Source organism: Primulina tabacum, chromosome 9, assembly GCF_025594145.1.
Source record: "Primulina tabacum isolate GXHZ01 chromosome 9, ASM2559414v2, whole genome shotgun sequence".
Classification (NCBI taxonomy): domain Eukaryota; kingdom Viridiplantae; phylum Streptophyta; class Magnoliopsida; order Lamiales; family Gesneriaceae; genus Primulina; species Primulina tabacum.
The window spans coordinates 2252671-2261384 of NC_134558.1; the positions used below are offsets into that span (position 1 = coordinate 2252671).

The 8714-nt window shown below is 36.6% G+C and overlaps 1 pseudogene; it reads left to right on the forward strand.

Annotated features, from left to right (window-relative positions):
- The first annotated feature begins 207 nt into the window (after positions 1–207).
- LOC142556695 (ABC transporter C family member 14-like) lies at positions 208–5797 on the forward strand (annotated as a pseudogene).
- Positions 5798–8714: the final 2917 nt, after the last annotated feature.

The window sequence follows — 8714 nt, forward strand, 5'->3', positions numbered from 1 at the left end:
ATAGTTGTTGGTTTATACTGGTTGTTTCAATTGCTGTACTGATTGTTCATGAGAAGAATCTCTAGCTCTTACTCACTCACTGGCCTGACACTAATTCGAATATAATGGATTGTAGAATTTCTTGTTGTAGCTTTGTTCTTTACTTCAGGCCTCGCACATTTGATCTTTTTTTCAATAAAAAGATTATTATTTTTTTTTCAAAATTTAATGATATTGTTTTTCTTTGCCAGTTGTTCTTCTTGTTGCTGGAACTAAAGGGTCCACTGGGATTGGAGTGCTTAGGGACTGTGAACCAATTATGGATTCAGATAGCAAACCAGACGAACCCCTTTTGAACAAATCTCATGTGACTGGGTACGCTTCGGCCTCTATTGTGTCAAAAGCCTTTTGGATTTGGTTGAATCCCCTCCTGAAGAAAGGTTACAAATCAGCCCTCGAGATAGATGATGTGCCAGCACTTTCACCAGAGCACCGAGCTGACGCATTAGCCGAGCATTTCAAACAAAATTGGCCTAAGCCTGAAGAGAACTCGAAGCATCCTGTTGTGAAAACACTGGTGAGATGCTTTTGGAAACAAATCGCCTCCGTTTCATTTCTTGCAATCTTAAGGCTCGGTGTAATGTATGTTGGGCCAACACTTATACAGCAGTTTGTTGATTTTACATCTGGAGATAGAAGTTCTCCCTATGGATACTACCTTGTATTGATTCTATTGATCGCGAAATTTGTGGAAGTTTTGAGCTCACACCAGTTCAACTTCAATACTCAAAAACTGGGGATGCTTATTCGATCCACGCTTATTACTGCTTTATACGAGAAGGGGTTGAGACTTTCGGGCTCAGCTAGACAAGATCATGGAGTTGGACAAATCGTTAACTACGTGGTGGTGGATGCTCAACAGCTCTCGGATATGATGTTGCACCTAAACAACTTGTGGCTTATGTCATTGCAAATCATCGTGGCCTTAGTTATCATTTATCAGTACTTGGGCGCCTCAACATTTGCCGTACTAGGTGGAATTGCCTTATTAATCATGTTTGTGTTGTATGGTACCCGAAAAAACAATAAATTCCAATTTAATATTATGATGCACCGTGATTCGAGAATGAAGGCAACAAATGAGGTACTCAACTACATGAGAGTGATAAAGTTCCAGGCATGGGAAGAATACTTTGACAAGAAAATCCAGTCATTTCGTGAAAAAGAATATGAATGGCTGTCGAAATTTATGTATTGCTTAACTGCCAATAGCATCGTGCTATGGAGTGCGCCGGCTTTTCTTGGCACAATTGCATTTGGATGTTCTATTCTTTCCGGGGTTCCACTTACTGTAGGCACAGTCTTTACAACAACCTCGCTCTTAAAGATGTTGCAAGAGCCGATGAGGTCTTTCCCGCAATCGATGATTGCCATTTCACAGGCAATAATCTCTTTTGAACGACTGGATAAGTTCTTGACCAGCAAGGAGTTGGACGATAAATCAGTTGAGAAGGTTCAAGATTGTCGAGGAGAGATTGCTGTGGAGGTCGAAAACGGGTCGTTTAATTGGGACGATAACAGTGAGAAAGAGATAGTTAAGAACTTAAATTTTGAGATAAAAAAAGGGGAGCTTGCTGCAATTGTTGGTACTGTGGGATCAGGGAAGTCTTCCCTTCTGGCGGCAATTCTTGGCGAGATGAACAAACTATCAGGAAAGGTGCAATGTTCAAATGTTATGTTTAGTGGATGCCATTTTCAATCTTTTGAGGATCCTATTTTTCAACTTATACCTCAATTTCATCGAATGTATCAGACTCTTATGAACTCTAACTGGTTTTTCTGCATCACAGATCAGAGTATGTGGTTCCACAGCCTATGTCGCCCAAATGTCATGGATCCAAAGTGGGACAGTACAAAAAAACATATTATTTGGCTTACCTATGAATGGAAAGAGATACAAGGAAACTATCAGGGTGTGCTGCTTGGAGAAAGACTTGGAAATGATGGAGTTTGGCGACCAAACTGAAATCGGAGAACGTGGTATCAATTTAAGTGGTGGCCAGAAACAACGAATTCAACTTGCAAGAGCTGTGTATCAGGATTGTGATATTTATTTACTTGATGATGTGTTTAGTGCTGTTGATGCTCACACTGGATCAGACATATTCAAGGTGCAGATTTCTTATCTTATCAAGAAGAATCAACTATACTCATTCACATATTTTTTAATGTCATGCAATTTTCAGATTATTGTTCTTCTATATTTTGGGAATTTCTTTCACAAATGAATGATGTATCGAAATGTGTTTTTTATGACAAGGAATCGAAACATTTGATTGTTCTTTCGCAGGAATGTGTGAGAGGAACCCTCAGAGGTAAGACCATTATACTTATCACCCACCAGGTGGACTTCTTGAATAATGTTGATCAAATTTTGGTATGTATGAAACCCTTTGATTTCCGAAATCTTAATGGCATCAATTTTCGAGCTTTAAATTGGACATAAAGGGTACTGAACGGTGGCATCTTCAATCCAGGTCATGAGAGACGGGATGATTGTTCAATCTGGAAAATACAATGACCTCCTGAAAATGGGCATGGATTTCAAAGCTTTAGTAACAGCCCATGAGGCATCAATGGAACTTGTAGAGGTGGAGACAACCTCAGAGAACATAGCTTCCCTAAAATTATCTAGTCATAGATCGTCTAAGTTTGGAGAAGAAAATGGTGAAGCTAATTCTCAAGAAAGGTCTGAGTTGAATGGGGGAAGTTCAAGACTTGTCAAGGACGAAGAGCGAGCAACTGGGAAAATAAGTTTGCAGGTTTATAAGTTATATTGCACCGAGTCTTTTGGATGGATAGGAGTGGTTGCTGCATTGGTCTTTAATCTTGCATGGCAAGGAGCTTTAATGTCAAATGACTACTGGTTGGCATATGAAACTTCAGAAAAACGTTCAGCATCGTTCGACCCTATTCTGTTCATTGAAATATATGCGGGAATAGCTTCCCTTTCCTTTATACTGGTTGCGATAAGAGGAACTTTGTTTGCAGTAATGGGTTTAAAGACTGCTCAAAATTTCTTCAAACAAATTCTTCACAGCATCTTGCATGCTCCAATGTCGTTCTTTGATACTACACCTTCTGGACGAATTCTAACTCGGGTAGATCTTCATGTGACAGATTTTCATTGTAAAAATTTTAAATATCTAAAGATTTTTGTATCAAAATATGATCCCTAAATGGTTTTCCATACGTGCAGGCTTCAACTGATCAGACCAACGTCGATATTATAATCCCTTTCTTTCTAAGTCTTGCGGTTTCGGGGTATACTTCACTTCTTACTATCATCATCATAACTTGTCAATATGCTTGGCCAACTACAATCCTTTTGTTTCCACTTGCTTGGCTAAATATATGGTACATGGTAAGTTTTTATCCCTATGCTCGAAATTGTTCTTCATCTTCTTATTTGTTCAAGCTCATCCAATCACATTTTATAATCTCAATTCATTTGCATACGAGTGAACTTTTCTCTGATGGGCTTTCGTTTCCAGGGGTATTACCTTTCTACTTCTCGGGAATTGACTCGACTGGACTCTATAACAAAGGCTCCTGTCATTCATGATTTCTCAGAGAGTATTTCAGGAGTGATGACTATTCGTTGTTTCAGTAAGCAGGAAAGATTAATTCAGGATAATATCAATCGCGTAGATTCAAATCTGCGCATGGACTTCCACAATAATGGATCCAATGAGTGGCTGGGATTTCGTTTAGAACTTATCGGATGTTTCATTCTCTGCGTGTCTGTGCTGTTTATGATAATTTTACCTAGCAATATAATTGATCCAGGTATGTTGCATACCTCAAATTTCATGACAATGCAGCATGATGTCAGATAACTAATCATGCTTGGAAAGTCAAAAAAAGGAGATATGTTGACGCATTATTCAATGACATGATTTTGCAGGCAATGTCGGTTTATCCCTTTCGTATGGGTTATCGCTTAATTCTGTGCTCTATTGGGCTGTGTACTTGAGTTGCTTTCTGGAAAACAAGATGGTTTCAGTTGAGAGGATAAAACAGTTTACAGTCATACCGTCGGAAGCAGAATGGAAGAAAAATGACATTTTCCTTCCACCGAATTGGCCGTTCCTTGGCAATATCGAGCTGAAAAACTTGCAGGTGAAAAAACTGATGACTTATTTTTATACTATTTATGATCTCTGTCGACATTTCAGCATGCCACAAGAAATTGGAACAAACATGAACTCATCAAACTAGATGTATCTAACATGTTTTTGGTTACAATTGTTGATAAACAGGTCAGATATCGCCCAGATACTCCGTTAGTTCTTAAAGGAATTACACTAGGCATTAGAGGAGGTGAGAAGATAGGTGTTGTTGGCCGTACAGGCTGTGGGAAATCAACGCTGATCCAGGTTTTATTCAGATTGGTGGAGCCATCGGGTGGAAGAATAATTATTGATGACATTGACATTTCAGCATTGGGGCTTCATGATCTTAGGTTTCGATTCGGCATCATACCACAAGAGCCTGTTCTTTTTGAAGGAACTGTGAGAAGAAACATCGACCCCACTGGGTTGTATTCGGATGATGAAATATGGAAGGTAATATGTGGATTGCTTAAGTAAGGTTGTTTCTTAATGCTAGTTAAAATGATGCCAAATTCTTCAGTCTGAAATGTTATGAACTGTAATTCAACTGTTTTTAAAAAGGGAAAATAAAGGGTTGCGCTCTTCTTCTTACCTCTGTTTTCTTTTGCTTGTTGGATGCTTATTATGTGGTCCGTGGACTGGTTTTGAAGAGCTTAGAGCGGTGTCAACTCAAGGATGTGGTTGCTGAAAAGCCAGAGAAACTTGATTCAGTTGGTAATTTATACCATCTACATGCTTTACCATTTATTTTTCACAGCAGGACAAATGGACAATGGAATTCTTGGCTCTTTGGAATGGTAGTCAAGCATTAGCTTAACTATTCGTCTGTGTTTTGCAGTTGTCGAAAATGGTGAAAACTGGAGCGTGGGGCAAAAGCAGCTTCTTTGCTTAGGAAGGGTGATGCTAAAAAGAAACCGGCTTCTGTTCATGGACGAAGCAACTGCATCAGTTGATTCATATACAGATGGAGTGATTCAGAAAATAATCCGGGAGGACTTCATATCCTGCACCATCATCAGCATTGCACACAGAATACCGACAGTAATGGACTGTGACAGGGTCCTGGTAATAGATGCAGGTGAGTTCCTTGTCTATTTTCCTGCCTTCGTTAAATAACTTGACAAATCTGACACATTAAAATGAATGCAACTGTTCAATGTACATCTGAAGTATGATTCTTTCTTCACTATCAAACAGGAAGGGTGAAAGAATTCGACAAGCCGTCTCACTTGCTTGAAAGGCCTTCGCTCTTTGGAGCATTGGTTCAGGAGTATGCCAATCGATCATCAGAGCTTCGAACAGCCTCTCGGACGACCTTTTTTGAATGATTGATGCGGAGATGAATGGCCAGTAACATTGAAGAATATCTCCATCCAACTGCATGCTAGGACTGAATAAGCCGCCTTTTAAATTGTAGGGGAATGGTTTGGAGCAGAAAGGGCTTCTGCCAGAAACCTAAAGATCATGGATAAGATCTATGGAAATTCCCAGTATTTGAAATTTATTTAGCTGAGTTATATTCTTGACAGTGGAACAACTCTTATCCTTGAGCTTATGTATTGTTAAATTTCAATGTTTATGTGCTCAGTAATTTGCTTATCAAATGTACTAGTGAATCTGATGTTTCTGTATTTGCACAATTTTGCTGGTTTACTCGAGTTCTTCCAACATGGAGAAGCTCATTTCAAGCAATCACAACATTAAAAATGTGACACATTCTTACATCTTACCATCAGAAAGAAGATTAGGGGAATTGCTTATCCTGTAATGAGAATTCAGTCTAGATCTCGAACTATAATTCTTGTAACACAACTTCCCGATGAGGGCAACTCAGGCAAAATTCAATCATTGGATTGGAATCCACCATGCCATGGCCTTCAAGTTCTTAAAAATGAAGAATGCCTTGTAGTGGTCCATATGGGGCACATATCCAGGTGTGAACTAGTTCCTTCTTTGATCTTACTTACCATTATGTGTAGATAGTCGATACAAGTATAGTCGAGCGGAGCTCGAAGGACTGTCTACAATTAGAGCTTGATCAGTGAATACCCTGGCCATTTGTTATTATTCAGAATCCATTCTATGGCTCATTAGATTGCTCAAAATTAAGATCAAGATTTCTCAAGAAACCTGTAACGACAATATAGCCTCAATGGTAGTTCATTTCATTTGTCGAATAAGATATATAATATGATTTTAAGTATATAATGAAAAACACACGAATAAGATAAATATGACTCATGCTCAAGTTGCAGCCATAGCCCTACAAATGCAGCTGATCACGTCGGTTGTGATCAACACGAGCTATGGTCGAACCACCCGTCCTTCCGGCGACCCGATGCAGTCTTAACGCACCATCGACTCTGTGATGGAGTAGTTGCTTGTTAGTATACTTTGCTATTTCTTGAATGATTCAAATACTACTTAGCAATTTTGCTTGCTAAAATGGTTAAATTATTGTTATTAATTTTTCTTAAAAAAAAGATTGTACTCAAAATCAATTAATGTAAGTTATCAATAATTCATATATTAATTGATTAAGTCCAAAGTCTTAATGTTAACAATTCTAGTAAAACAATACCGTATAGATTCACAATATGTGATAAAGCAGTATGACTAAGTCTTGTGAAACGGTCTCAAGAAATCTTTATCTGTGAGACGGGTCAGCTCTACCAATATTTACAACAAAAGTAATATTTTTAGCATAAAAAATAATATTTTTTTCATGGATGACCAAATAAGAGATCCGTCTCACAAAATACGACCCGTGATACCGTGTCACATAAGTTTTTGCTAAGCAGTAAAAGCACTATTCCGAATATATTTCAGTCATTTTTTTAATTATTATTAATTAATTAATTAAGTAAAAAATGTATGTGACGTGGTCATTTCTTGGGCGAGAAATTTGTATCTGTTATATATGGTCCAGTCAAATGTAAATGTACTAGTATTTAATTTGTTGCAGCTGTTCAACCCAAACGTGTCGTAGAAACAAGTACAAAATTAAAGCATAATGGACTAAAAATTAATTAATTTTAGGTTTGAGTAACGAGAAAGAAAATGATTGTTGTATCATACACGTATAATCAAATTTACTCGTTATGATCTAAAGTCGTACGAACTATAGCAACTACTTAGTTTGTATTTGATTTCCCTCGATGTAAATGGTTAGACAAGTTATCTAAGGAGTAGTCATTATGTCACGTCCCGTGTCCGGGCCCGCGTCTGCATGACTGCACAATGTGTCTCTATAGCAATTACTTCGTATTCGTCCTCGTTTTTACGAAAATGATTAACTCAAGTTGCTATAAAAGTTAATTGTAAACCCATTATAAACTCATTTTAAATATTTAATTTTTAAGATGTGGGACAAGGATATTACAATCACCCCTATTTCAGAATGCGACGTTCTCGTCGCGGCCTAACCACTCGATCCACCAGCACCGATAATTTAGAGGTAGCTCCTACATGTTCAAGAGGTGGCTCCCGTCATGTAGCACTTTTGCCCCGCAGGTTCAAGAGGTGGCTCTCATGCACGTAGCACTTTGCCCCGCATAGCACTTATTTCCCAGTGTTCCTTGCTGGTGACCGGCTCTGATACCATTCTGTCACTCCCCGAGCCCGCGCCTGCGTGAATGCACAATGGGCCCTTATAGCAACAACTTCGTATTCGTCTTTGCTTTTAGAAAAATGATTAACACAAGTCACTATAGAAGTTCATTGTAGACCCATTATAAACTCATTTTTAATTTTTAATTTTTAAGATATGAGACAAAGGTATCACACATTAATTGTAAACTATTTTGATTAAAAGATATGAAACTTAAGTATCATAACATATTTGATAATAACTTGCTCAAAATCACTATTTATTTTGTTTTTTTATTTAGTGTATATTATATATAAATTTTAAATTGTACGTATAACTTACATATATAGTTGGGTTTGTTGAATTTTCTTATTTCCTAATTTTATAATATTTTAATTTGTTTTCCCAAAACATGAAACTAAATAGAATAGGGACAAAGTAATTTAAACAATAAATTGACAAAAAATGAAGTCAATTTATAATTCTCTTGCATAGGCCTTTGTACGTGTTTCATAAATTCAAAGTCACCCTTAAAATCATGAGGCACAATCGATCTTGATTTGAAAATTAGATCATAATATCATTTATTAATTGTAAAACTCAATCTTGGTATATTTTTTTCGTTAAAAACAATAATTGATTATGTAAAAATGAACAAGATATATATGTAATTAATAAGTTATACCAAACTGTTTTTTTTAAAAAATTGTATTTTATTAACGTATGGCGTGCATATAAATTATATTTTTTTATTTAATAATATTATGTAAAATGAATATATTTTTAAATAAAATTTTATTCTTATTCAATTTGATTGGGTACGTAGTTTTTGTGTTATTACTTAATTTTTTAAATAAATTATATTTAATTCTTGATGTTTTTAATATTTGTTTTTTTGTTGTTTTAAAGGTAATGAATTATGTTTTGTATTTTGATAATGGTAATTTTATACACCCAAAAATAATATAAAT